The sequence below is a fragment of the Lepisma saccharinum genome, chromosome 2 (genome assembly GCF_977018435.1).
Source record: "Lepisma saccharinum chromosome 2, izLepSacc3.1, whole genome shotgun sequence".
Lineage (NCBI taxonomy): Eukaryota > Metazoa > Arthropoda > Insecta > Zygentoma > Lepismatidae > Lepisma > Lepisma saccharinum.
In genome coordinates this window covers 5,942,341-5,970,180 of record NC_139230.1, presented here as the reverse complement: position 1 = coordinate 5,970,180, position 27,840 = coordinate 5,942,341, and the positions used below count along the sequence as shown (strand labels likewise).

Here is a 27,840-nt window from a genome sequence, read left to right as displayed (position 1 = left end):
TGATCAGTATGGCATTCAAAGTATGATGTGATATACAATTGTCCTTGCTTGTACAAAGTTTTCATATAGTGAAGTTCCATTAACAAAGTTATGCTACTCATTCGTAGCTCCCAAATTTCCTCATGGTGGTGGGTGGTCCCATACACAGGTCGAAATCTCAGGAGAAAAGTTGTTACGCTTCCCCCAGGAGACTTGAATCTGTGCGTGTCCTATAGCTGGAGCAAAAAGTCTGATGCCTTAAACCGTACAGCCATGGTGCAAGACTCCGTATAAAAAAAGAGCAGTGAAATGTCTATACCTTTTATCTGTATGGTTGTAAATGCTTCAAAAAAACATAAAATGGACTGTCATTACGCCATTAGTACAAAGTTTCAGATCGAAGGTCATGGTCTGGAGTCCCTAGTATAAGGAAACTTGACAAGGGTAGTGAGGTAAGAATCACATAAATCACCTTCTGTATAGGGCCACCTGCCACCCAGAGATGACAGGTGCTGCTCTACTCTTTAGTATGAATATCTGCAGAATACTAGTTAATGTAATGTATTGAAGCACTGGTAATTGCCCTCCTATGCTTCTAAAAACAAGTAATTTTTATTGATGAGATCTCGGGACTTATCCTGAATTTTCTATCTGGTGGGAGGGGTGTAAGGGTACATTTAACGGCAAAATGACCAAAATTTCGGCCTTTGAGGAAATGTGTCAGTGTTATGGGATGTTGGGGATGCAAGGGCAGATTAAGGGAAGGACGGAGGGGCTCTGAGGCCCTTGAAGGGAAATTGTGAGTGACTTCCATCGAAGACCATTTTTATTTTCCCATGTATTGATAAATAATTTACACAGTTGGAATGAAATATAACACACATAGTGTCAATCAAGAAACATACAAGAGCGGAATAAAAGGGAAGGAGAGGGGTGAACATAGGGGGTGGTGAAAGATATGAGGGGATGAGAGACAGGGCACGAAAAAGATAAGATTGATGAAAGATAGGAGCGACGAATGATAAGGGGGCGACAAGAAAGGGAGCAAACAAAGGTAAGAATTAGGAAAGATAGGGGCAATGAAAGATAGGACACAACTAGTGATAAGGGGGCGAACAAAGGTATGAATGATGAAGAATGGGGGCAACAAAAGAGATGAGGCAACAAATGATAAGGGGACGATGAGAGACAGGGCTGAAAAAGATAGATTGATGAAAGATAGGGGCAACGGAAGACAGACACGATGAATGATAAGGGTGTGATGAGAAACAGGGGACAAACAAAGATAAGAACGACAAAGAATGGGGGCGAAGAAAGATATGAGATGACAAATGATAAAGTGGGCGAGGAGGGACAGGGGGTGAACAAAGATAAAAATTAGGAACGATAGGATTACACGAAAATGGGATGCGACGAATGATAAGGGGGTGACGAGAGACAGGGGGGCGAACAAAGTTAAGAATGACAAAGAATGGGGGTGACGAAATATATGAGGAAAGACGAATGATAAGGGGCAAACAAAGATAAAAATAACAAAAGATAGGATGCGACGAATGATAAGAATGCAACGAATGATAAGGGAGCGACGACAGATAGGGGCGAACAAAAATAAGAATGACGAAGTATGGGGGCGACAAAAGATAAGAGCTGACATGAGACAGGGGGCGAACAAAGATGAGAATGACGAAAGATAGGATGGGATGAATGATAAGGGAACGATGACAGATAGGGGTGAACAAAAATAGGAATGACGAAGGATGGGAGTGACGAGAGACAGGGGCGAACGAAGATAAGGATGTGTGTGATGAAAGATAGGAACCGACAATAGATTAGAGGGAGATGAAAGATAAGAGGCAACAAAATATAAGCAGGAAATGAACTTGAGGAGAAGGGTTATTATAATATTACAAGTGGATCAAAGGAGTCATGAGATGACCGGCTCTTCAAAGAGAATATAAAAAATATTCCCGCAACCTCTGCCTCTTAACTAATTTTTTTCATGCGCAATCACTGTGGAAATGTCGCCGCCAGGGAGAGAGAGCAGTGGACACAGTGCCACTAGGGCAATGATGAAGGAAAAAAAAATAGGTGAACTACAACTATCCAGGGGGACTATGGTGCAGGCTGCGTCATCGAATTTTTTTTGTAGGAGTTCCCTTCAAATACATAAAATTCAACATTTATATAAATTTCCAAAATATATGTAAAATAGTTAGAGGGGGATTTAGCATTAAATTGAGGGGGGTATCCAATTCTTGTGTATTACTATTGTCTTAGACTGTTGTGGAAATTCTGGTGTGGAGATTGAGATTAATTTTTTGGAGGAGGCAATAGCCACTCTTTGATATCAACAGTAAGTCTAAAATTGGCATGCAAGTTTTGGTGATAGGACTGAGAAATTTAAAGGGGGAGATAGGAAGCTCTTCATAAAGTGTTAAATCTTAGATTGTCAATGGATTTCTTAAGTGGAGAGAGAGATCGGACATGAAATTTTGGAGACTATTTAGCGATATGATATCCACACGTTTTCGACCGAGAACGTGCCAAAACAGAAGCTGGAAAAGACTAAATATCTCAGGATTCCTAACAAAGTATTCACACTCCATTAAATTAATATTCTTGAAAGTCTGCAAATAAATGGATGTAAACATTTTCTTGATCACTTTGCTCACAATGATGTGTTTTGAGAATGTGTGTTTGGAGCTTTACTGAGATGAATGTGAAGTTTTATACTATAGCTGCATTACAAGACCTAAGTGTTATTCTCGATATTCATTAATAAGATCACTTCTTAAAATATAGGGTTTTCCAATAAGAATGATATGATTTTACAATGAAATAAAATAAAAACTATTTCGGATACAACCAAACTTTTTATATTATTTTGAAGCATAGTTTATTACATTATGTTTTGAATAACACATTTCATTTAAGTGTCCACCTCGACTTCGTGCATACGAGTGAATTCAATGATCCCAATTTTCGATGACTTTGGCTTTGGAAGAAATCGCTCAAAACAGTCATCAGGGTGATGTGAGAGCTGAAGGGAATGGACTAAAACAACAAGTCAGATCGTTTGAGTTCGTCTTTTGTCTCACAATGCTGCATCCAGTGCTACAAATGAGTTGCTGTTTTAAGTCCACTTTATGCACAGTAAGGCTAATCGGGACTGGACCTACAGTTTAAAGTGGAATCCGAACCACTTGTGCCTCCACCGGGTATCGAACCCGGGACCCCTTGATTACAAGGCAATGACGCTACCACTGCGCCATGGGGGAGGCCCTCAGTGCTACAAATGATCGTGAAGGTTAGCAAGCTACTCGAAAGTCCAGATGTAAATCTACTTTCGGCTGTATCTAGTGTCAGATCGCTTCGCAATTCTGTGCAATCCATGAGAAATTCATCTCGATTCATGGAACTCTTCAATGAAGCTATTAAGGTCTGTGAAAGTATGGAGATTTCAATTCCTCCATTGAAGAGGTGCAAAATTGCAAAGACTCTTGACGAATCAGTCAGCTCGCAGTATCTGTACGAAACAAAGGAAGAGGAGATGAGAATTTCTTGTTACTATCCTCTTTTAGACTCAGTTGTTTGTGGTATTGATGAGAGATTTCGTCAAGAAACTGTTGGGGTCATCAGTGCCATGAAATCTGGTTGACTTGAATGTAAAGGATGAAGTAATAGCAGTCTTAGCTAGAATATTCAAATTGTCAGGCGACGAGTTGGCAGCAGAAGTAAGACTTCTGAAAATCCTCTGTACCTAAGGGAAGTTCTTCTGTTACGCTACAGGAGTGGTTTAAGTGGTTGGAGAACGAATAGAGAAAGAAGATATTTACTGCATTCTACTCTGTACTACAGCACTTTTCTTCTATTTCTGTCACAAGCTGCACGTGTGAGAGAGCTTTCTCCAAACTTACCCAAGTTATAACTAAATTAAGAGCAACTCAGAAGCAGGATAGATTGGAAGCCCTGCTCTTGCTATTTGTGGAACAGGAAAAAGCTTCACCTATTGATGTAAATGAAGTTATTGATGAGTTTAAGAACATTGTACCTTTTGACAGACGTCTTTTGTTATAGATGACGTGTATTTTGATGTCTTTGTTTGTAACATTTATGAACATTTTGTGTGGGTGTAATTTCTATGCAATTTGATTTTTTTCTACTACATACAGAAATTTTCAACACTGTCATTTAGTGAATTTATATTCCTTTACAAACATCAGTGCAGTTAAATAGCCAAGTGATTTTATTGCAAAATATGCTATTTAAAAGGTACAAGACCTCATTTTTTTTTCTTTGTGCACACCCAAATATAAAGTTCTAGCTATGCCTATGGATGAAGTAGCTAACTATCTTATTAAGTATAGAGATCATTCAGACCGAAACAGCACATGACAGTGAAGGGTGTCACGTTGAAGTTACGAGCCCCTTCAGTCTAAGCAAGCATCCACCCCACATGCACAAACAAGAGACTACATGATGCATTTACTTCTAAGCTTGGTTTCTAAGTCATGTGTCGCTTTGGTCTAAATGCTCCGTTAAACAGGACATATATACACATTCACATAATACGTATACTTCTGCATATCTGTTGTGAACATTGGATTGGATTGATTTGGTGTTTTAAGTCCACTTTATGCACAGTAAGGCTAATCGGGATGGGACCTACAGTTTATGTACCTCCACCGAGCATCGAACCCAGGACCCCTTGATTACAAGACGAGGACGCTACCACTGCACCATCGAGGAAGCCATGTGTTGTAATCAGTAAAGATTTTTCATTGTCCCGAAACATCAATTATTTTGATATTAACATTTGTTTCATATTTTATGACATCAACACAAACGTCAACTCAACATCAACTCATAACAGTAACTTCAAATGAAATAGGTTGACTGTAATGGGTAAAAAGCAAAAATTTGTTTTTCCCCCAAAAAAGCCTGCTTTTTATTGAAAAAACCGTCCATTAAAAAAGCCGGCTTTTTTCAACTCTACTATCAAGGAACAAAGAGTGAATCAAACCATTACATTACCTTACATGGTGGTTATATATATATATATATTTTTTTTTTTGTATTTGTTGCTGTGTGACAGACGCTGCTGAGGAAACAGTTTTTTAAACAAAATTGTTTATTGATTTGATGCAAAGCAGTGCCCTTCCAGGAATGGCATGATCATTCGTGTTTTAACTTGCACAAAAACATTTACACTGTCTGTATCACTAAACAGCATGATGAGCAAGCTATCTCAAATGCCTATCTCTGAGTCAACGTATTTAACTAGTCGAATTACAAACCAAGTGAGTCACTTCTGAAAGGTTTTTGCTGCCGGTGAAACAGAAACTCACCCACTCACACATCACAATAACTACATGTTCCCCTGAGACCGAAAGAGTTGGGTGAATTTCTTGCAAATAATAGACAAAATTCGAAGAGAGATTAAACAAACGAAAGTTTACGGCCATTTTTGTACCCTCGAATTGCATTAATTACAAGTTTTCTGTCACACTTGAAATTCCTGTTTATTTACAATTATTGTCAACAATGGAGAATGAGGGTTCAAGCATCGGCTCCTGGTTGTTACAAAATGTTATTTTGGCAAAGTTGGAAGATAAGTCCCAAATTTAAGTTCATATTTTAACTCCATATTTATTTACATATTTAGCAGATTTTTACTATATAAATCCGTTCCCTGGTTATTACAGTTTGCTTTATACACAGAGGCTAATCAGGACTAGATAAACTTTCAAGTGGGATCCTAATTATGGCAATCTTACAGATATATAACTGGAATCAGCGATTTATCCACACTCTCTTAACACAAGCCTGACAACACCCCTCATTTCCTTAACAACCTCCCTAAAATGTTTAACAAAGGCCCAATTTATGGTCATTTTGGCTCTAAATTTACACTTACAGCCCCGAAATACAAACTTACACCCCAGACGAGTAGTAGTATTGATACTATTATTAGCACAAAATCATACAAATGAAGAGCTCATATGCCCGATTTGGCTACACTTAAAACTATGCCAAGATGCCCATATGACCCAATCGGCCAAGTGTGCACATATTTAAATCTAAAGAATTTTGAGCCCTAGTGTACAAATGAAGAATCATACAGTGTACAAATGAAGAGCTCATATGATTAAACAGCCCGATTTGGCTATACTTAAAACAATGTCAAGAGGGGCATATGCCCCAATCGGCCATGTGTGTACATATTTAAATCTAAAGAATTTTGAGCCCTAGTGTACAAATGAAGAACCCCCCTCAGACAGATTTGGCCAAGTGTGCAAAGGCTGAATCTCTCAGTTTGTTGTCCATAAACTTGTCAAAAATATGCCCCTCTTGATATTATTATAGCTACACTTAAAACTAAGCCAAAAAATGCTCATATGAGCTTTTGCTTACACAATAATATAATATAATATATCGTGTCATTCTATAGAATGAAGGGATCTGAACCAGTTAATTGATGGGGTGATGTAAACTACTCATCATTCATCCTCTTGATGAGACCACTCGTCATTGACATGACGAGTTATTGCTTGGCATGCGAAAGGTACAAATTACACAAAGGAATTAAACTACTGAAAAGACAATGGCAACTCGTTGGATTTTGTGAACCGTTGAACCTGTATCATGGCTGGGTGTAGGATAATTACCTGTCTAACTGAAGTCTCTGAGCTGAATCGAAAATAGCGAAGTCCTCTGTAAGCTTCTCTCTAAGTGTTGACCACAGCGTGCTTCCACTATCGACCTCCTGTCTTGCTGACCTCCTCTCTCTACCAACTCAATTCCCAAAGTCCAGTCCCTTCCCAGCTTGTCTCACCTCTATATTCCCTGGCCATCGAGCTCTTCCTCGATGCCGAATCGTGTTTATTATAATTGCTACCATGCAAACCGCTGACACCAAACCCAGAAGTGTTACCTGTTTCCTGAATGCTCAGGAGGTTTGCATGGCACAACACAATGCATTGTAAACATGCCTAAGAGGCTTGAGACAGCTGAGAAAAACAAGTGAATGCCCTGGTCAACATGAAGCGTTCAGAGAGACTTAATAAAATAAACATACAATCTTAGGGATTGATACGATATGCTTAAATACTTGTTACCTGGAATATGCTCAATATTTTAATTGGACACCAGCCTCAACTCATATATCTAATACTAAGACAATGTAATATGCAGAGGCCTTCTAGAATTGCTCTGCGACTCTCTCATTTCTTACATCATAAACATATGATTTTTCACCTATAAGAATAACACTACATATAGTGTCATTAGGGAGTGTATCGTGGAATTCACAGATAATTTTAATGTTTGTCCTGTCATTAACCACAACTTGTTTCCTTTTTGAGGTGTTGATGACAAACATGGGTCTCTGTGCTTTGAATTCATCTGGTGAGTAATACATGTCAGTATTGCCAGTAGTGACCCTTTTGTATGCTGTAAATGCCTCATATAATTTAAGAAAATCATCCTTGGACATGTCTAAATTATAATTTTCTCTAGGGAATACCTAATTTCTGCCATTTTTAAGATATACCAGGTGTATAAGCTTAAATCTGCTGTTTTGTAGTCAGAAAAACACATGGTTTGTTCATAGAAAGCAACAAGAAATTTATTCAAAGTACTTGCCCTCGCGAGCTACACATTTTGCCCATCTCTCGGGCAATTTGTGGATACCACGCCAAAAAAAGTCCTTCTCTTTCGAGGCAAACCACTCATCAAGCCATTTTCGGACGTCTGCATACGAATCGAAGTGCTGCTCAGCGAGGGCGTGGCCCATCGACGAAAACAGATGGTAGTCGGAAGGGACCAGGTCTGGTGAATAGGCGGGATGGGGTAGCACCTCCCAGTTGCGTGTCTCCAAGTAGTTTTGGACCAGTCTTGACGTGTGTGATGGGGCGTTGTCGTGGAGGAAAATCAGCTTGTCATGTCTTTCTTGATAATCCGGTCTTTTGTCACACAGAGCACGGTGCAATTTGATCAGTTGTTGGTGGTAGCGGTGGGCAGTGACAGTTTCACCAGGTTTCAACAGCTCAAAGTAGACGATGCCCTGTTGATCCCACCAAACACACAGCATCGTCTTCCGGCCGAAGCGATTTGGTCTCGAGGAAGATGTTGATGGTTGGCCGGGATCAACCCACGATTTCTTGCGTTTAGGATTCTCGAAATATATCCACTTTTCATCACCAGTCACAATCCGATGCAGGAAAGACTTTCTTTTTTGTCTGGCAAGCAAGATTTCGCATGTGTTTTGCCGTCTCTCCAGCTGCCGATCGGTCAATTCATGCGGCACCCATTTTCCGATCTTTTGAACCTTTCCCATGGCACGTAGACGCATGGAAATGGCTGCTTGAGTAACACCCAATTGCTCGGCAAGCATCTTTTGCGTTTGGGTATCGTCCTCGTCCAAAAGAGCCTGCAATTGATGGTCCTCAACCTTCCTGGGCCGATTTTCACGCTTCTTGTCGCTCAGGTCAAAATTGCCGTCTTTGAACCGACGAAACCAATCCCTGCACGTTGTTTCCGATACAGCACTGTCACCATAGGCCTCCACAAGCATTCGATGCGATTCGACAGCCGATTTCTTCAAATGGAAGCAGAAAAGCAGAGCTTCCCGCATATGCTCTTTTTCTGGCACAGAACTAGACATGCTTACCACAGGAACACTGTCTGTTGTTGTCTGCACCTGCTAACGATGTGCACTGATTTGTGTTGGCAGATGTCCAACTCATAAAAACACCAGGTATGGCGTGCTCATGGTAGCTTCATACGCTCACTAACGCCATCTATGAGCAAACAGCAGATTTAAGCTTATACACCTGGTATGTTCTTGATGTTGCAGCTATCAAATTTACTTAAATTTTTTTCCTGATTATTGTTTCTTCCAGTCTGAAACAGTACCACCACAAAATCTGGCATGTCATATTGTATACTGGAGAATGAATTTGTAGCATCAAACTCATAATAGGTACCAGTGGCAGGCTTCTGTACACATTGATATGTATAAAATTGTAAAGGTACCTGTGGATTTTTTAGGATATCTGCTTTGTATTTAAGAGCATAACTGGCTTCATATTCAACAACCGGGATTCTTAGCTCCATAGTCTGAATAAGACATTTGCCCTCATCAGGTAGGGTGTTAGGCAGAGCTTCCCCTGTAGAGTTTAATGTACTGTACCTCATCAAAGCATTATTATCATTGGCAGCTCTTCTAAATGTAATTCTTAAACCACCCTTCCACATAATATCTTTGTAATCTGAGAAGAATCCTGGCAACAGGCGCATCGGAAACAGCACTGTGTGGCTTTTAGATATAATTTTATCACCAGCCTCAAGTGGCCGCGGTGGCTCAGTCGGTAACGCGTCTGACTACCATGCTCAAGGTCCCGGGTTCGATCCCCAGCCGGTTCAAATCCGGGAACTTTTCTAACGGTGGAAGCGGCCCCGGCGCCCACCCAGCGTCGAATAACATGGGTACCTGGGGGAAACCCTGGGGGGTAAAGGCGGTCAGGGGGCGTGATGCTGATCACATCACCCCACTCACGACCGGATCAAGAAAGTGTGTGGCGTTACCCCCACACCCCCTATACGCCTTCATGGCGTGGTGCTATGCACAGGGGAACACTTTACCTTTTTTTACCTTTTTTGCCTCAAATCCACCTATTTTGTAGTAAGAAGCCTTGGTTTTGGATAATTTTAGTGTGGCCAAAGCTGTAAAGGTAATGCCGGGGTAATCCACTCTGTTTATAACAACACCATGTTTTCTGATCTCAATTTCAGAGAACAGATGTGGCACAAAATTGTCTACCAATCTTATATTTGAATTTGCCGGATAATCTGTACCATCCAGCTTTACAACATCAAATTTGATGTATAGATCTGCTCTGTGGGGGTGTATAAAGCCATCCCCTACATCAAGATCAACCTCAATCTCTGTGTTGGGTTGATTTAAATTTGCAAAGGTCCTCCTGTTTGGGGGGAATGATTGTAGCTCATAACTCTCAATATTTTCCATTTTTTTTTTGTATGTATTTTTATTTAAATATTAATCTCTATGATAGCAGTTGTTGTGGCTCCAGCAAAATCAACTAATTCTTCTTTTTCATTAGTGACCATCAACTCAATGTAATCTATTCTATTATGGCACACAGGAAAATATAATGTTGGGGATGGAGTGTAGATGATGGGCTCCATAAATTCAGAGTTAGGTTTGAATGTTGCAATGATGCCAGTTTGTTTGTGAGTGCCTATGCCATTTGATTTGGTGATCATACCCTCGGCCACATTACAGTGAATATTCAGTCTCTCTATGGCTAAGAATTTAGGTATTTTAATAGCAGTGTGTTTGATGCCTGGTTCAAGTTTTGTATTGTTCTCAAAGCCTAACAGCTCTCCTATAGTACCCAGATCCACTGTTTCTGTAGCAGATACAATCTCTACTCTGTGAGTGACAGAATTTTGAGTTAATACTATACCTCTGGGTAACTGAGCATTTAGAGTAGACAGATTATACTGCCCTGGAGTGATGACAATTTTTTGATCACCAACTGCAATTGTGTTGTTGTGGTGTGTAATATTAGGGATCAAGTACATGCCATAAAATGCTCTGAGAGCTATTGTTTTGGGATACACTATATCATCATGTAATCTGAGTTTCAATATTGAATTTTGGCTGGTGAGATGGAATACCCCCATGATGTTTCAGATACCACAGGGCTTTTTGAAAATTTTCAATTGATGGTTTATTTATTTGAGACATATATATGCAATTGGTTTACTGAGGACCATTGGGGAAAGATATTTAGAGAAAGGAAAGGAGGTGTTTGTAGTATTTGTAGACCTGGAGAAAGCCTTTGATAGAGTGAATTGGGTTAAACTTTTAGAAATTCTGAAGAAAATTGGTGTAGATTGGAAAGAGAGAAGACTTCTAAGCAACTTATACATGAATCAACGAGTTAAAGTGAGAACAGGAGACGAAATGACAGAAGGCTGTGAAATTGGAAGAGGAGTACGACAAGGATGCTGCCTATCGCCTACTTTGTTTAATATTTATTTAGAAGATATAGTGAAAACTTGTTTCCAGGGCACAGGAGGTGTCAAATTAGGAGGAAGAAGAATAAACTGCATAAGATTTGCTGATGACATGGCATTATTCGCTGAGGATGAAATAACCATAAATAGTATGTTAGAAGAGTTAAACAGCAGCTGTGAGCAGTATGGGATGAAGATTAATGTAAAGAAGACAAAGGCAATGGTTATAGGACGGAAACCAAGGAATATTAATGTGAGAGCAAACAGTGAAAGAATCCAGCAAGTGGATAGCTTCAAGTACCTCGGATGCACTATAAGCAGTGACATGAGCTGCAACCAAGAAGTGAAAATGAGAATCGCAATAGCAAAAGAAGCTTTCAATAGAAGAAAAAATGTTTTTTGTGGACCCATGGACATAGGTCTAAGGAAGAGATTAGTGAAATGTTTTGTGTGGAGTGTAGCACTATATGGTGCAGAAACCTGGACGTTGAGAAGAAATGAAGAGAAACGACTCGAAGGTTTTGAAATGTGGACATGGCGAAAAATGGAGCGTGTAAAATGGACGGACAAAGTAAGAAACGAAGCCGTACTGAAAAGAGTTGGTGAAAAAAGATCTATACTGGAGACCATCAAGAAGAGGAAAAGAAACTGGTTAGGGCACTGTCTAAGAAGAAACTGCCTGCTAAGAGATGCCTTAGAGGGAATGGTTGAAGGAAGAAAAGTCCGTGGAAGAAAGAGATATCAGCTTATGGATGATATTAAATTAACTGGGTCGTATGCTATTACGAAGCATAAGGCAGAGAACAGGGAAAGCTGGAGATTGCAGTGAAAAACCTGCCAATTAGGCAGAAAACAATGAATGAATGAATATCTAAGAACAGATAAACACAGATGTCCACAATTAACATCTTTGAAATTTTGAACACGGGCATTATTGTAATAAAGATTAGTTGATTTTAGATATTTTATTAAATTTTCAGGTGGAACACCTCCAAATGAATCAAACACAAATGCCTCATCTTTTAAATATTTAAGATAACAGATCCAGTGAGTGCCCTGATTTTTGTACTTATCCAAATTAACTATGCCACACTCTTTGTTGAGTGGTTGTTCTGGTAAAGAATCAGACATGTACACACCTCTAAAATTTTTGATGCCCAGTGGCTTGATTAAAGCTTCAATATCTTGGTTTGTAAGCGGCTCTTGTTTTTTTTTAAACTTATTCATGGCTCTCTTAACACCTTTGCCTTGTTTCTCCATGGCCAGATTATGGCGCTTCAATTCATCTAATTCTGCCTTACTCTTCTTGGCATCTATTACTGTTTTTGCTATGGCAGCTGATACCCCAGCCAAGCTCCCCACAGCCCCAAGTGCTGCTAAGATGGCCGGGATAGTAAATATAAAGCCACCTGTATGCAATTTCTTTCTAGATTGCTGTAATTTTTTTAATTGGGGGGTGCTAAGTAATAATTTCATACCATGGCCCTTGGCAAGACAAGAGCTTTTTTTCTTGCGCTGCTTTTTGGTTAAAAGGCTATCAATAGTTTTAAGAGATTTAAGACCTGCATAAGGTATCTGATACATAACACCCTTGGCCTTCATCCTAGGTTTATTATATATATATTCACAACCCCCACCCCAGTTTTTGTTTGGTGTTCATAGCTATGGTGGTCCCCAATGCTGCTATTCTCTCACTCAAAGAAGCATCTTTGCTTACAAATCTACCAAATGCAGCCTCTTCTAATTTCTTGTCTGCAACATGTCTCTTGTCAAGATCAGAATGTGTGTTGTATGCTATGTCATGGTCTCTGCAAGCAGCATCTAGGGGATTAACACCAGGATCACCTCTGTTTAATCTATGGTCCAATTTTGTACCGGGACCACAATACTGATAGCCTGGAATGTGTAGTTCAAATGGCAGCTTGTTTATGATGTCATTAACCAGCCCCCGACCCTCAGAGATATTCCAAAATTTAGGTGGTAGAGTATTAATAATTTTTATAAGATATCCAATGCCCTTAGTGTCATTCACTATAAAATTAGACAATTTGGTGCTTATCATGTCCATAATTCCAACCTTTTCATTGTAAAAATTGTGGTTGCCAGCATTTTCCTCCCCAGCTATCACCAGCAACCTATCTACAAGTTTCCTGACATCATCAACCCACACAAATTCTTTAGGAAGGGTGTTGTATTGTTTGATCCCACTACCTGTCTTGATCTGTGACCATATGGGCTTGATTAAGTTGTATTTTGCTCCACTGCTAGACTTGACTCTTTTTTGTGTGGGATCATTGTTCTGGTATAGAGCATCTGATTTTATTAATATTTCTTTGTAATGCTCATAATCTTGATCTGTATAGCTGCCAGGTCTCTTCCTAGTCATCAGTTCCCACAATCCAGGTGTGCCAGGGTACTTAACAAAAGCACCTCTTTCTCAAAGATGAGATTCTGAATATACAATCAGATCATCTCCCATAAATGTTACTCTGAAATTGCCAATTCTATGTATGATGCTACCATCACGCTCTGTGTCAGCATATAAGCCAAAAACCTCATCTTTGTTGTCTTTAGGTGTGCTTAAATATTTTTGAGCAAGAAGACCCAATTCAATAGGATCCTGAGTAGCTTCAATTCTTCGAGGAGCAACAGGACTAGGTGTATGAATACTAGAAAGTGGGGTGATTGGATAATCTAATATGTTCCTAGCAGCTACAGGTACAAGCTCTGTGATCAAATTTTGATTTTGCTCTGTAACAGTTTTGATATTTTTACCTAATTCACTAATAGCATCGATAATAGGCTGTTCTGTTTGCTTGTGTTGTTCATAGATTCCTCGGTTCTCTGATTTCCATCCCTTAAACCTTTTTACAAGATAATCTCTTAATTTAAGATCATCAATAATTGGCCTTTTCATGGTTATTTATATATGCTTCAATGTCTAGAAAATTGTTGATTTTATTTCTGTATTTGCCACTATTGGGTTTCCTTGTCATATCAATTGTGACAAACCCATAACTATCCTGGTTCCAGCACCTACTGCAAAACTTGGAAAAATCATTGTAGCTCAAGTCCCCACCTACATATTCATCATGTATGTGTTTGAGGTTGGTATGATCTTGATGAAACACACACATAAAATTGCTGTTGTCTCGGATCAGCTGCTTCGGTATTTTTGAAAAAGTCTGTGCCAGGTAGAAGCAATCAATGTTTTTGTGTCGGCCCTGTGTAAAGAAATTTCTAACCTTGTTTTGATTATCCAGTATAATATCATCAAACACAACAACAGAGTTATCAAGACATTCATGGAGTGGCTTAACATCTGGTTCAAAAGTGGCTATATCCAATCCATCATATAGCTTCATCAGCTGCTGATATTTTAATTGTTCCAAGCTCTTAGAGAAGACATACAAGTGCCTGTTTTTCCAATCTAACCAGTTGGGTGCCAATAAAAAATTATCAATCATTAGTGTAGTTTTACCACAAGCCGATGGCCCAACAATAAGACATCTAATATTATCAGGCAACAGCTTGCCATTTCTCTTAATCTGCTGTTCAGGCTCTGGCAGTCTCTTTATAACATCCCAGGTGTTCATAGTATCACTTTGTCTGCCTCGATCCAGCTGTGTTCTGGGAGACCTAGCCATTTCACCAGTATCTTTTTGCCTTTTCTGCGGATGATTTTTTTCTATGAGATATGTGTCAGGCTGCTTAGTTTTGCTGAGTTCTTCTTCATAAAACCTGCCTTTGAGAATTTCTCCTCGGTGATCTTTTATTATATATGTGTTAAGGGTCCCAGGTTTAACTTGAGCCACTGTAAATAATTCAGTGCTCCAGTTTCTTGTAAAGCCTCTTTTGAATAAGTGCTTATATTTGCTGATTCTTACTTGATCACCAACCTTGTATTTGGCTTTTCTTGTTGTTGGCTGGTATCTAGGATAATAAACAGTGCTGATCAATTTTTGCTCATCAGATGAAGTTACCTCAGAGGGTTTCATGTTGATTGTGGAATGGACCGAGTTGTTATATTTATGTAGAAGTTCTGGAAGAATATTAAGCCATTTATAATTACCTTGGAGGGTAAATTGTTTATACATATGATTTTTTAGGGTTTTGTTGAATATCTCTACAATTGAGGCCTTGAGATCACTGTAACTCGAGTAATGTTGTATTGACTGGCTTTTAATAAATTGTTGGAACACAGAATTATAGAATTCTTTGCCATTATCTGTTTGCAAATAGCGCGGTGATCTTCCACTCTGATTGATGATTGTCCTGAAGGCTTCTGTAACACATGCTCCAGTCTTGGATTTGAGTGGCACAGCCCAGGCAAATTTTGAAAATGTATCTATGACAGTGAGTAGATACTTGTAGCCCTTGTTGATTTTGTCTAAGTTTTTCAGCTGTCCACTTGCCATTTCCACCAAGTCGCACTGCCATAAATCATCTATGCCTTTTGTAACCACTGGCAGTCTCTTATAATTATGTCTGGCTTGTCTGTGTAATTCATCAACAATAATTTGTCTAGACATAATATGTAAACAAGAATATTGCAACTATAGGGTGTTCAGCAGCTGATACTACAGGATTTTCTAAATACAGTTTGTCTCCTATTTGTATATAAAATTCCAGAGAACCATCATCTTCAGCATAAGATGTTTCTAATGTATTGGGATCTGTAAAATCCTCTAACTCTACACTGGTGATTTTTGTTTTGTTGTCAGCATTTGTTATTGATAAGGTAGGGTAGTGGTGTGCCTGTGGTTGTAGCCAATATTTGATCTTGATTGGTCTAAGTGTGCCCCCAACAAAAAACTGGTAATAAAATTGTGCAGGGGACAGCATATATATTTTGCCACCTGGAGTAAATGGTGAATCATATTCTTTGTTGGGGATACTGTACAATTCAAGAATTACTGTATGTTTAGGGTTCTCGATTATGCCAGTTATTTCTTTTTCTGCTGTAAGCAATCTACTTGTTACAGATTCAAGATGCTCATTGATAGTCCTAACAACATCATCATGGCCTGGCTTGATCTTTATGTCCACAACAAGTTTCTTGTATTGTTGCACAATCTCTTGTAGCTGGGTGGCAAAAACAGACAAAGCATTTGCTTGATTGGATTCCATGGTCCCTAGCTGTTGCTTGATATTAGCTACAATTTGCTGTAAATTTTCAACAACTGCCAATTTTGAATTTTGAGCAGTAAGATCATGGACTTGTCTTCTGATATCCTCAAATAAAGCATGCAGTTCATTAATATGTTGATTAGTTGGTAGAGTGGCCACTGTCTGAGTAAGGTGTTTGATCTCTGTTTGGATATTCTTGATATCTTCTGATTTCAATATGCGATTCACAGCTCTCTTAATATTTTTAAGTTCCTGTGATGTAGGCAGATTTGATACAGTATTCTGCAAAGATTCAAGTGCCAATTTTACATTGTTTAATTCAGAAGCATCAGCCACACTTTGCATAGCATCTTAGAGCAGGGCTATGTCTGCCTGAGTAGGTGTTGATTGTTGTAAAATTTCAAGTTTTGTTTGGATATCATCAATCAAGTGATGAAAATGAGATAGCTCAGATTCAGTGTTGAGGTTTTCAAGTTTTGTGATCTGTTGCTGGACACTGGCAAGGGTATCTACAATACCAGGCAGGCGGGATTCTAGAGATTCTTGTACATTTATCAAATCACTTTGCACTGCTGCTATTGTACCCTCAAGATGGATTATGGTACTTTGAATTTTTCCAAAATCTTCATATGTTTCAAGTTGCAGCTTAATGTTGGCAACACTACGAGTTATTGCACTCAAAGCATCAGAAGATGGCAAGTTGTTCATAAAATTTTCAAGTGTCTCAATTTTTTCTTTAACCTCAGCTATGGCATTGTTCAAGGGGTCCAGATTAGGTATCTGTAGTGATTGAATCTGTTCCTTTAGAGTGGAAATCACTAGATCAACATCTTCATGATTTTATGCTTTTGACAATTGTTTGGAGCTGTGTCTGGACATTATTTATCTGCTCTTCCAATTGTTGTTTCAATTGCTCAGAGTTGGTGGCCTGGGTCTTAAATTTGGCTTGAAGAGCTGCTACAGCCTCTTCTAAACTTTGAAAATTATCTAATGTGGCCAAGTCAGTATATTTCTGAAGCAGCAATTTGAGTTCAGAATCAATTTTAAGAAGAGGGTCCATGCATTGTGATTGTAAATTTGTAATTTCTAGTTGAAGACTGGCATTGAGTGTGGTTTGTAAAGCTTGTAAATCACTTCTTAATTTTTTGACTCTGACATCAAGCATAAGAATCTCATCACTGTGATCTTCATGCCTTGTATGGCCAAATATATCATTAGGCATTTTTGTTTTAGTGGTTATTTATTATCGAATATCTAATTCTTAATTCTATAAAAAAAGGTATAAGCTTGTCATAGGATCCCGGGACCTCAATATATAAGCAGTCACCAGCAGAAACAGTATATACAGTGCTAGAAATCATGTTTGAGTGCTTTATCCTGTAAATATTTTTGCCTATTGAAACCTTGACATTACCCTCGGGAGTTGTAATAAATTGTAATTGACCACCTACAGGTAATTGGTAATGATTTAAATTATTGTTAAATATGTACAATGTTTTACCTGTTTCATCATCAACATCTGTAAGTATGCTGTTCAGATGAATAATTAACAAAGCACTTAGTTTAGATATTATATCAGAAGAGGGTTGTGGTGTTGGCAGGTCCATAATAGCCTGTTTTTTGAACCCAAATAAGTTCATAGGCATGTTTATTTATTTCAAATCATGCTCTGTAATTGGGCATTGTTTACCACTTTTCAAATCACAATGACCCCATGGTAAAGTATGTATGCCACATGATAAAATGCATCTCTTATCATCATGTGGGTCCAGAGCCACTTTTCTTATAATATTTGTAGTCAATAAGTGATCCACACTCTGGATTCTGCATTCTGATGTTCTGATTGAACTCTGTGATTTGAGACAATCTTCATAATCTTTAAATTCAAGCTCTTTGTCCACAGTTACTCTGCCAATGCCCTTGGCCTTTTTGGCAACAGCACCACTACATGTTTCAAAACTGTACATCTTGGCCCTTAACCCAGCAAATGCCACAATAACATCACCAAGTGTCTCATCTTTTAACTTGCCAGGCACCTTTTTGTTGTGGGCTTGAATCTTTGTATGTTCACTGGTATCAAAATATTTAAGCAATTCAGGCTGTGCAATATCTTGATAAACATCTTCTGTCTGAATATCAAGAATAAAACTATCTGTGTCCATGTACATCAGTTTTACACAATCACCATAAATAGGCTTCAACACATCATAACAGAGCTTTAACATGTGTAATTTGGCCAATTCCAATATCACAGCCCCTACATAAATAGGCTTATCAAACTTAATTTTTGTTTTTTTCATGTTGAAAAGTGCCATATCTTCATCATAAATTCTTCTATAATTGAAATTAGGTTTTGCTATCAATTTTTTGCTCAGGCTGGGGTCAGTAATTATTTTAACATCAGTATGTTTTCTGACATTTTCTATGGTTTTGCCATACACAGAATTTACCATCAATTTAAACAAAGATTTATCAAATTGGCTCATTGCAGATGTTCGAAGCACTGTGTTTGTATCAATATATGGCTTCAACCATCTTGAGTGCCTGAACCTCAAAACTTTGCCAACTTTGGTCACTTGAACACCATGATTCATTAGGAACTGGAGGTTTTTGTAATATATGACATAATCCTGTTTTGGCTCTAGAGTCATCATCAATTTCTTCTGTTTAGAGCCAGGTGAACACTTAACCTCAGGAATTCGGGGCAGATCAGAAAATGTGTTGTGTAAATTATCTGGAATTGTCAGATCAACTTCTAAGAACAGGCCATAGTTACTGTCATCAAAATCCTTAAGATCTTCAATATTGAAATCTTCAACCCACTCAAGCCCTGCATATGGCAGTTTATCCATCATAGCATAACCATAGAGGCTATTGGCATCCACATAAAGTATATAATTTGATGGCAGTGCTGGATCATAATCAGGAATATATTTGTTGTTAGCTCTGGCATATCTCTGAGAGCATTGCACCATGCCCCCTCTTATAAATTGTTCCATAAACAGATACATGTCCTGATCTTGGATCAGATCCAATTGCATTTTAGTGTTCAAAAACATTGCAGACCATGCTAGGCCTGGTGCACTGTAAAAATACATTGGATCCAGCTTATAATTTTCCATGGAAGATTTTCTGAATGCCTGCAGTATATCGGCTAAGAGAGTGACATCAAGTTTTAAATATGCCTTGTGATAATCACCAAATGTCTGGCATTTTAAATTGTTCCACATCAACTGGGCATGGTGATAATCTTCATCAGTGATTCCAGATCCTCTGAGTTTGCTGTAAAACTCTTGTTGTGGTGGCAGAGCACACTCATTAAATTTAGAAAAACCTGTAACATAATCATATGGGTATACACCCTTCCGCCTAATTAATTTCAGGTCCTGATTTGGAAACAAAGCACATGTGATTTTGAATTGATCATCAGATAATTGAGTGGCCAGTGTAGCCAGGCTAGCAGACAGAATTCTGTAGGAATCAAGAAATCTTAAGTGAATAGAAACACCTTTAACTTCAATTTTCTTGCTAATAGCAATATATTTCTCATCATTTTCTGCTAAAATATTTAAATTCTGCTTGTCAAACCCCTCGTACCTGATCAGATGATGAAAATCATAATTGGATGCACCATGGCAAAATATGGGGACAAATTTTGGTCTCTGGATCTTAATATTACAGCTATTATACCTGCCGCAAAATTAGTTTGGTATTGACACTTGTGAACCACGTGTTGAAATCGGGTCTACGTCACTGCGGGAGAGTGGGTTGCTGGCATGCGAGCCAATCAAAATGTTCCGAGTGCTTCACCCAGCCCCTGGTTACCTAGCAACAGAAAACGTTTTTCTCGGTGTTGCCGCTTATTGCGCGATTCTTCCTGCTATCAGATTTCATGTTGTTGGGAGAGGACGTGTTGTTTGTTTGTTGCGTTGCGTTACTGTGATATTTTAACCAGTCCGTTTGTTTAGTGTTTATTGAATTTAGAGTATTCTTTGTTGTGTATAGCGTGTTGCTTTAGTGTGTTATTTTTGTACATAATTTTGTGTGTTCTGCTTGAGTGTGTCGTGTGCTTGTGTGAAGAATGTCAAGCACAGGAGGCAATACTCGAGATGACAATGTACCAAAGAGGCCATGCACTAAAAGAAAAAGGAATTCTTCTCAAAGAACAAACGCGGGAGATGGTTTGTTCTGAGCGCAAATAATTTGAGCAAGAGAAAAACAATGGGGGGTCGTATCATTTCTGTAAACGAAGTTCTGGACAGGACTGCTGCTGCTTTCGGCGTGTCTAAGAACACTATTGTTACCATAGGGAAAGAAAAATATAATGTGGTAGAAATAAATAAATAAATAAATGCGAGGCTTCAAAATTGGAAACCCCAGGAAATAAGAGGAATATCAGTAAACGCGTCACAAATTTAGATACTTTTCAGCAAGATGCTATTCTCGCCATATTTACTCTTATTATAGGAGGAATGATCATCCCACTGTTGGGAAACTGCGCGTTTCGTTGATAGATTCGGCATTTTTTCAAGGTGGGGAAACATCTTTAAGGACAGTCATAAAATATCTGGGATTCTCATACAAAAAAAAAAATAATGGACCCAAAATAAAGTATGGAGGCATATGGAGATGTGAAGGTAGAGCTCCACACATTCTCGACCTCGACCTAGGCCATATTATGGATGTGATGCGGTGATGTGGTTCACCAACCGCCTTTACCACAGGTTTGCCCCAGGTACTCACTTGGGCTGAGTCGACCCCGGAGCCGCTCGGGATATTTGAAAAAGTTCCACAAACCACCGCGTGTCTCACGCGTGAAAGTCAGACGCCCCACCAACTGGACTTTGTGCACTTCAGTTGCGGTATAATTGAAAGACGGGCAGACTTTAACGACGACTTCGGAAAGAAATGATTATTGAAAGTGTATATACAGAATGGATTGAAAAGGTAACTTGTAAACAATGCTCGTTTCATTAATTCGTTCATGTTGTAAGGGAGATGGAAATGAATAGAAAAAACAATAACACATTCATCATTGTTGTCATCATTGTTATTCCATTTTCCTCGAAAAACAATAACACATTTCATCATTGTTGTTCCTTTTCATAACACGTTTTCCTCGAGACAGCGTCAGACGGCTGCAGTGCGTACCGTACCGCATGATATGGCAACACCGTGACGCGTGTTCCTTCAGCTCTCAATACCAAACTAATTTTGCGGCAGGTATACACAGGGCCATTAAGAATTTACCATCTGTATGAGAATGGTGTTTCACCTTGATATTTGTATCTGAAAATTCAGAATCACATACCGGGCATTTTTCTGCATTATTGAAATCTTCAATCTGATCCTCTGTTAAAAGCACCATGGGTTTTGATTTTAATAAGATATTAGATGCTATGTTATGGCACTCATTTTCTATTCTATGTGCAAATTCTTTGATGGCATCTGCTCCCATGTATAAATATTCTTTACTAACCACACCATCCTGTACAACAACATAATAAAAACTAGAAGGTTCATGTAACTGGTATGATGTAATTGAAGATTCATCAGGATCTGGGCTGCAGAATGCAAGGGGTTTGAGGTTTGATTCAAAATCACAGACTATATATGCTGGGTGTTCCAACAAGGCTTCAAATTTTTTGAATTTGGCATTTTCACTTGGGTTAGGCATAAGCATATGAACAGGTTTATGGTTGCCACAGTATTTTAAATGTTCAATTAACTTGTTTTTAGCAATTTCTGCATTTTTTTCACGAACCCCATTCACCATTTTTTGACCATCAAATACAGTTAAACATCTTCGGCACAACTTGAATATTGTATTGGATTTGCCTTGTTGTTTTCTGACTAAAGCTTCAAGACTGTGTATCAGAGTGTAATGATATGTGTCATCCCTTTCAATTAAGAGCAGATCAATCGGAACAGCAGAATCATCATCAAGTGTACTGATTCTGAGAGGTGCTATCAAGCAATTGCCACGGCCAGTAGAACAAATAAATACATTAATAGATAATTGTTTACCATTGATATCCCTGGCCTTTTTTTTTTTCAAATTTATCAATATTCTGAACAGACATTGGATATTCTAAGCCCTCCATTGCATCATCAAAATTGTGTTCATATTGTTTATAATAAGTTATTCTCTGAGGATTCCTTAAAACTGGATACAAAGCAGCTAAAATACACCACAGAAAGCATTTCTCATCATTATTTTCTATGTTAACCACAGCTCTTTTGTTTTTAATATTGGCAGGTAATGGCAGATATGTAGATCCTTCTAATGGGCTGAATTCAGAAATATTAATATATAACTTGTGTGGAGATCCGCATAGGCTCCATCCTGACTCTTTTCCAGCAAATTCAGAGTGTTTAATATTCAATTGATCTATCAAACTGCTTATTATTTTGTCTGAATTTGCATTTGAATATACAGCTACAGTTTCTGTTATGTGGGGCTGTGTAAATTTTATGCCATTTGGCTTCTTATATTGTGTAAACAATTTGAGGGAGAGCTTATAAGAGCTATTTTGTGCATTTAGAATTGCCTGCACATCAGGATTTATACTGTTCAAAAAATTCTTAATGTCACATCTTGGCTCTGATTTAAAACAGTGATCCCTTAATTGGCCAGCAAAACTGCTATGGATAGGTGGTGCATAGCGTGGCTGCTTTGCTGCTCTAGCATTAACAGGTGCTTCATGCTTCCTTTTCAGACCAGATGTAGATGGTTGTGAGGGCAATATTGATGACTGTACATAACAAGTACACTTATGCCTTTTGTAATATGCCTTGCTTAATATTTTATGGCATCTTGGACACATTTTTGTGGCCTTTCTGCATTTCTTAGGGTCACAAATATGCCGGTGCCTAAACCAATTAGAACTAGATATATTTTTATTGCATTGATTGCAATATTTTTGATTTGGCATTTTTGTTGTTTGTTTATATAAAATTTCTTGGTCCAAAAAACAGAACTATGGATAATATGCCAAAACAATTATAACAGCAGTTAGTGGCTGAGCTGGTGCTTTTATACCCAAACAACAGCAATAACTAGGCTCTGGTGATCCCCAATATAAAATAATTTTGCTCTATTATGCTGTTGTATAACACACTTTACCAGGTTTCAAACCTCAGCTGTATATCAGCTAGCACTGAATATTCTCAAAATCTCACGTGTGGAGATATTATTTTGCCACATGTATTTCAATCTTACACATTTTACCAGGACTCAAACCCAGAGTTATTGTTTACAAGGCAACAATATTAACACTTTGCCATCGGGGGAGGCCTCACATTTTACCAGGACTCAAACCAAGAGCTCTTGTTTACAAGGCAACAATATTAACACTTTGCAATCAGGGGAGGCCTCAAACCCAGAAGCCTCATGATTACAAGCCAATAAAAGCCATGGGGCTATGCACCACACTCTACTGGATCTCAGAACCCAGGAGCTATGAGGTCTATATCAACTAAATACAGTCAAAATTGGATTTTGAACTGTGCAATGAATATTCTGTAAGTCTCACTTGTGTTTATATTAACAGAACAGAGCCTTTTAGAATTGTACTCAGGCTTGCATGACAGCATGCAAGAGGGCAATGTTTTTTTACTAAGAATTTTCCCCCTGTTACTCAGAAATATTAATAGAAGTTTTATGGCCTTTCAGTGAATTACACAGAAATATTATTAATGCCCTCTTTTAGCTGTATAGATTATATCTCTTGCGTGCCAGCATATGAAAGCCCCCAGGCATGCAAGCAAAACATTAGTCTTCCCGATCAAAACTTTTTGATAGATTAATATATTGCTGAGCTAAATAATTGCTTACCCCGGGCAATGAAACTGATCAAAGATTAGAAAGAAAGCAGGTAACAATTTAATTTGCAACCTGCCTTTGTCCAAGATAAACCCGTATTGTATTGATCTGTAAGTTGTAGAGCATAAGAATATGAGCATTTTTTGGCTTAGTTTTAAGTGTAGCTATAATAATATCAAGAGGGGCATATTTTTGACAAGTTTATGGACAACAAACTGAGAGATTCAGGCTTTGCACACTTGGCCAAATCTGTCTGAGGGGGGTTCTTCATTTGTACACTAGGGCTCAAAATTCTTTAGATTTAAATACAGTGTGTCCGTAAAGTCATGGTGCACTTTTGAGCGGTCACAGGAAAGCAACAAAACAAGATAGAAATGTGAAATCTTCACCAAATAAAAGAAAAACTCTCCAAGTTTCCGTACTATGATGCGCAAGCGTGTGCGCACACAGGTCATGACGCAACACTACGAACTGCGCAGCAGCGGATCTGCCCTCGCCCACGCCAGTCAAGATGTGGACTGTACAGAAGCGCTTCGTTGTACATGCGACGATATTTACGTTGCACTTTGCTCACGGATTCGAACTTCGCAAGCCACAGAACACACTGGACTTGCCTCTGTACCGTCCACATCTCGACTGGCGTGGGCGAGGGCTGATCCGCTGCTGCGCAGTTCGTGGTGTTGCGTCATCACTTGTGTGCGCACACGCTTGCGCATCATAGTACGGAAACTTGGAGAGTTTTCCTTTTATTTGGTGAAGATTTCACATTTCTATTTTGTTTTGTTGCTTTCCTGTGACCGGTCAAAAGTGCACCATGACTTTACGGACACACTGTATGTATACACATGGCCGATTGGGGCATATGCCCCTCTTGACATTGTTTTAAGTATAGCCAAATCGGGCTGTTTAATCATATGAGCTCTTCATTTGTACACTGTATGATTCTTCATTTGTACACTAGGGCTCAAAATTCTTTAGATTTAAATATGTGCAAACTTGGCCGATTGGGGCATATGGGCATCTTGGCATAGTTTTAAGTGTAGCCAAATCGGGCATATGAGCTCTTCATTTGTATGATTTTGTGCTAATAATAGTATCAATACTACTACTCAGACGGAAAATTCTGGATAAGTCCCTGGCTTGAACAGTTCCTTGATTACAAGTTTGTTATCCTTTATTATTATTAGGTTTATTTTACTTTGCTTTTCTGCCACTTTTGGCTAATTTGCGAAGATGGGGATGAGTGATGGCATGATGAAGGGGTCCCGGGCAGTGACGGCGCCAGGGAAAAATGACTGGAGGGGGGCGGAAGGGGGGCAACAAATATTGTTGGGGGACGGTCACATTAAAACGCCCGAAAACACTATATATAAATATAATATCATATAACTTTTCGGCTAGCCCTATTGTTTACATCTCCACGTCAATGGATAGAACTATGCAATTACATTTTTAGAAATCATTTGCCGAAAGTATATATATGTCGAAAGCAAAGTCACGTCGGAATATCACTGTACTGAAGTCAATCGACTGATATAGAAGCAAGAGACTGGTTAGTTATCATTCTCTCCTTACATTTCGTTTACAAATTTTTATTCTCTTTGTTAAAGGACAAAAAAGAGACGAGATTGGTTTCACATTACAGCTTTACTGTTAGTTTTAGACGTCGTGTCCGGCCGGGGCTGGTAAATCGTCAATTATTCTTGTGTTCAAGAATGGTTTAATGTTAGTTTGGGAAGACTGATCCCTTAGTTTTAGAGGAGGTTGAAGAGGCATCATCTCATTTCTCAACATTCAGGGTGGGGACGACAACGACACGATTATCTCGCTCTTAGCTTCTCATAAATGTAATATTTCTCTCATATTTGAAACATCTGATCGATTGTCACTGATCTAACACATAAACAGGTTATAATAAATGTAGTTGCTTGAGAGAATTAGAATCCCAATTTTTAGGCACGATTTAGCTCTTTTCTGCCAATCCAATGTGACAACACTGGCCTGTTCCGCCAGAAATGAACCGGACATGGCCCGAGCGAATAACCCCATAGCACTCTTGTCCTAAACCCAAAAAGTCTTCCCTTCCATTGTACTCTCAAAGCCCTCTCCTCTTATATCTTCAAGGTAAAAGGAACTGCCTACCTCTGCGCTTATGTCGGTTGCATAAAAAAATGTCAACTTGACGACGTGTTAATGCATTAAATAACGTTTCACCAACTTATTAATTTTTAAAAAAATTTGCTGCCACTTACAACTGTTACTTGCAAAGGAAGATTTTAATAATAGAGTTGAAAATATTATAGAAATGAAATATCACATCCTTAAAGTGTTATAAGAAAGAAACATGAAAGAATCAGGCACTTGGATAAATCTGATCGCTGCACACGACACGAATCACAAACAAAGATCTACCACTGCGAACATTGCGCTCGCTAGCCACCAGCGTCATGGGCAAGGCAAGTTTTCACAAACAGCGAACAAACCAGGGAATCCCCGTTCACGATAAAAATAAATTATTCTATTTCCAGTGAAAGTAAAAGTACTTTGCAAATATGAGGCGTAACTAGCATTTTAATTTAAATAATTTGGTATGAACACTTACTTTACAAATATAAGTATTTTAAACTTTCTGTTTACGCTACAGTGTTGGGTGAATCGACAAGACTATCAGCACTCCGACCAGAAAACGAAGTCAGAACTTCAGTACTCCGTAATTTTCAATTTCACTTACTCTTGTCGATGAAAGGAAGGGAAACCTAAGTTTCGTACAAAATATGCTGAAATTACAATGAAATGGAAATCTCTCTGCATGAAAACAGGCTAATGTTTATATAAAATGCTGGTACACCACAAATTTCCAACCCTGGCGGAAATACAGTGTTGCTGATATTCTATTCGTCCTAGTGGTAACACCGTGAGACCGGCCTCATGAGCACATTATAAGCATACACAGTACTCGTAAGCTTAGGGTTCCCGCATTTTCGACCGTACGAAAGAATGTGAAGAGATGTGTCTCATTCCGTAGAAAGTTCATATACTGGACAGGGTTAGATTTTTTTTGTAATTATCATAAATGAAAATCCCAAACCTTTCCATGGCATTACATACATATGTTTGGACGAAATAAGTAAAGACACTTTTAAAAGAGCAATGATGTGGGTAGGCCCAGCCTCCTGGCCTCATAGGACGCTTCGCCACTTTCTCGGAGAAAGAGCGAACCTGTTTCTAATGATTGAAGAGTAGCAAATCCTCAAAAGCGTTATTTTACCTGCCCGCGATACAAATATCTGTCCTGTTCCTATCTCGCAATGTATCTTGTTTCATCTGACATCAGTGCGAATACTTTAGCCTCTTCCACTTCCTGGCTTATTTTGCTGAGAATAAGTGATACGCAGATTAATTTGTTTTGAATCGAATTTTGAGTGTAATTTGCATTTTAAGGTCCAAGTTCAATGCATTTCCAAATAATGTCCCTTCATTTTGAAATTAACTTTAAGAGTATCGAACAAATTCCCTTTGTTAAGGCTTGCCTCAGACTCATCATCTCGAAAATTAAGTCCCTGAATAGTAAGAAACCGCGATGCATCCACAACAACTGACATGTAGTGTCGGCTATCTTGGATCACCCTTGGTCCCGGGTTCGATACCCGGTGGAGGCACTTTAAACTGTAGGTCCAGTCCCGATTAGCCTTACTGTGCATAAAGTGAACTTAAACCAACTCAATCAATCAATCGAAAGGGGGTTGTTACGTATACTTTATCTTTTAATACCTAGCCCTCATTTTGCCATCTTTCCTGCCTTTGATGTTCTCTTTTTAGAAATTTTGGGCGTAAGGGAGGGGGCTACGACACCAACAAAC

The 27,840-nt window shown here is 38.7% G+C and overlaps 1 protein-coding gene across 7 annotated transcripts in view; it reads right to left on the bottom strand.

Annotated features, from left to right (window-relative positions):
* Window positions 1–27,840, bottom strand: part of LOC145983893 (uncharacterized) — a 159,310-nt gene that overhangs the window by 74,459 nt on the left and 57,011 nt on the right. The window lies entirely within an intron of this gene.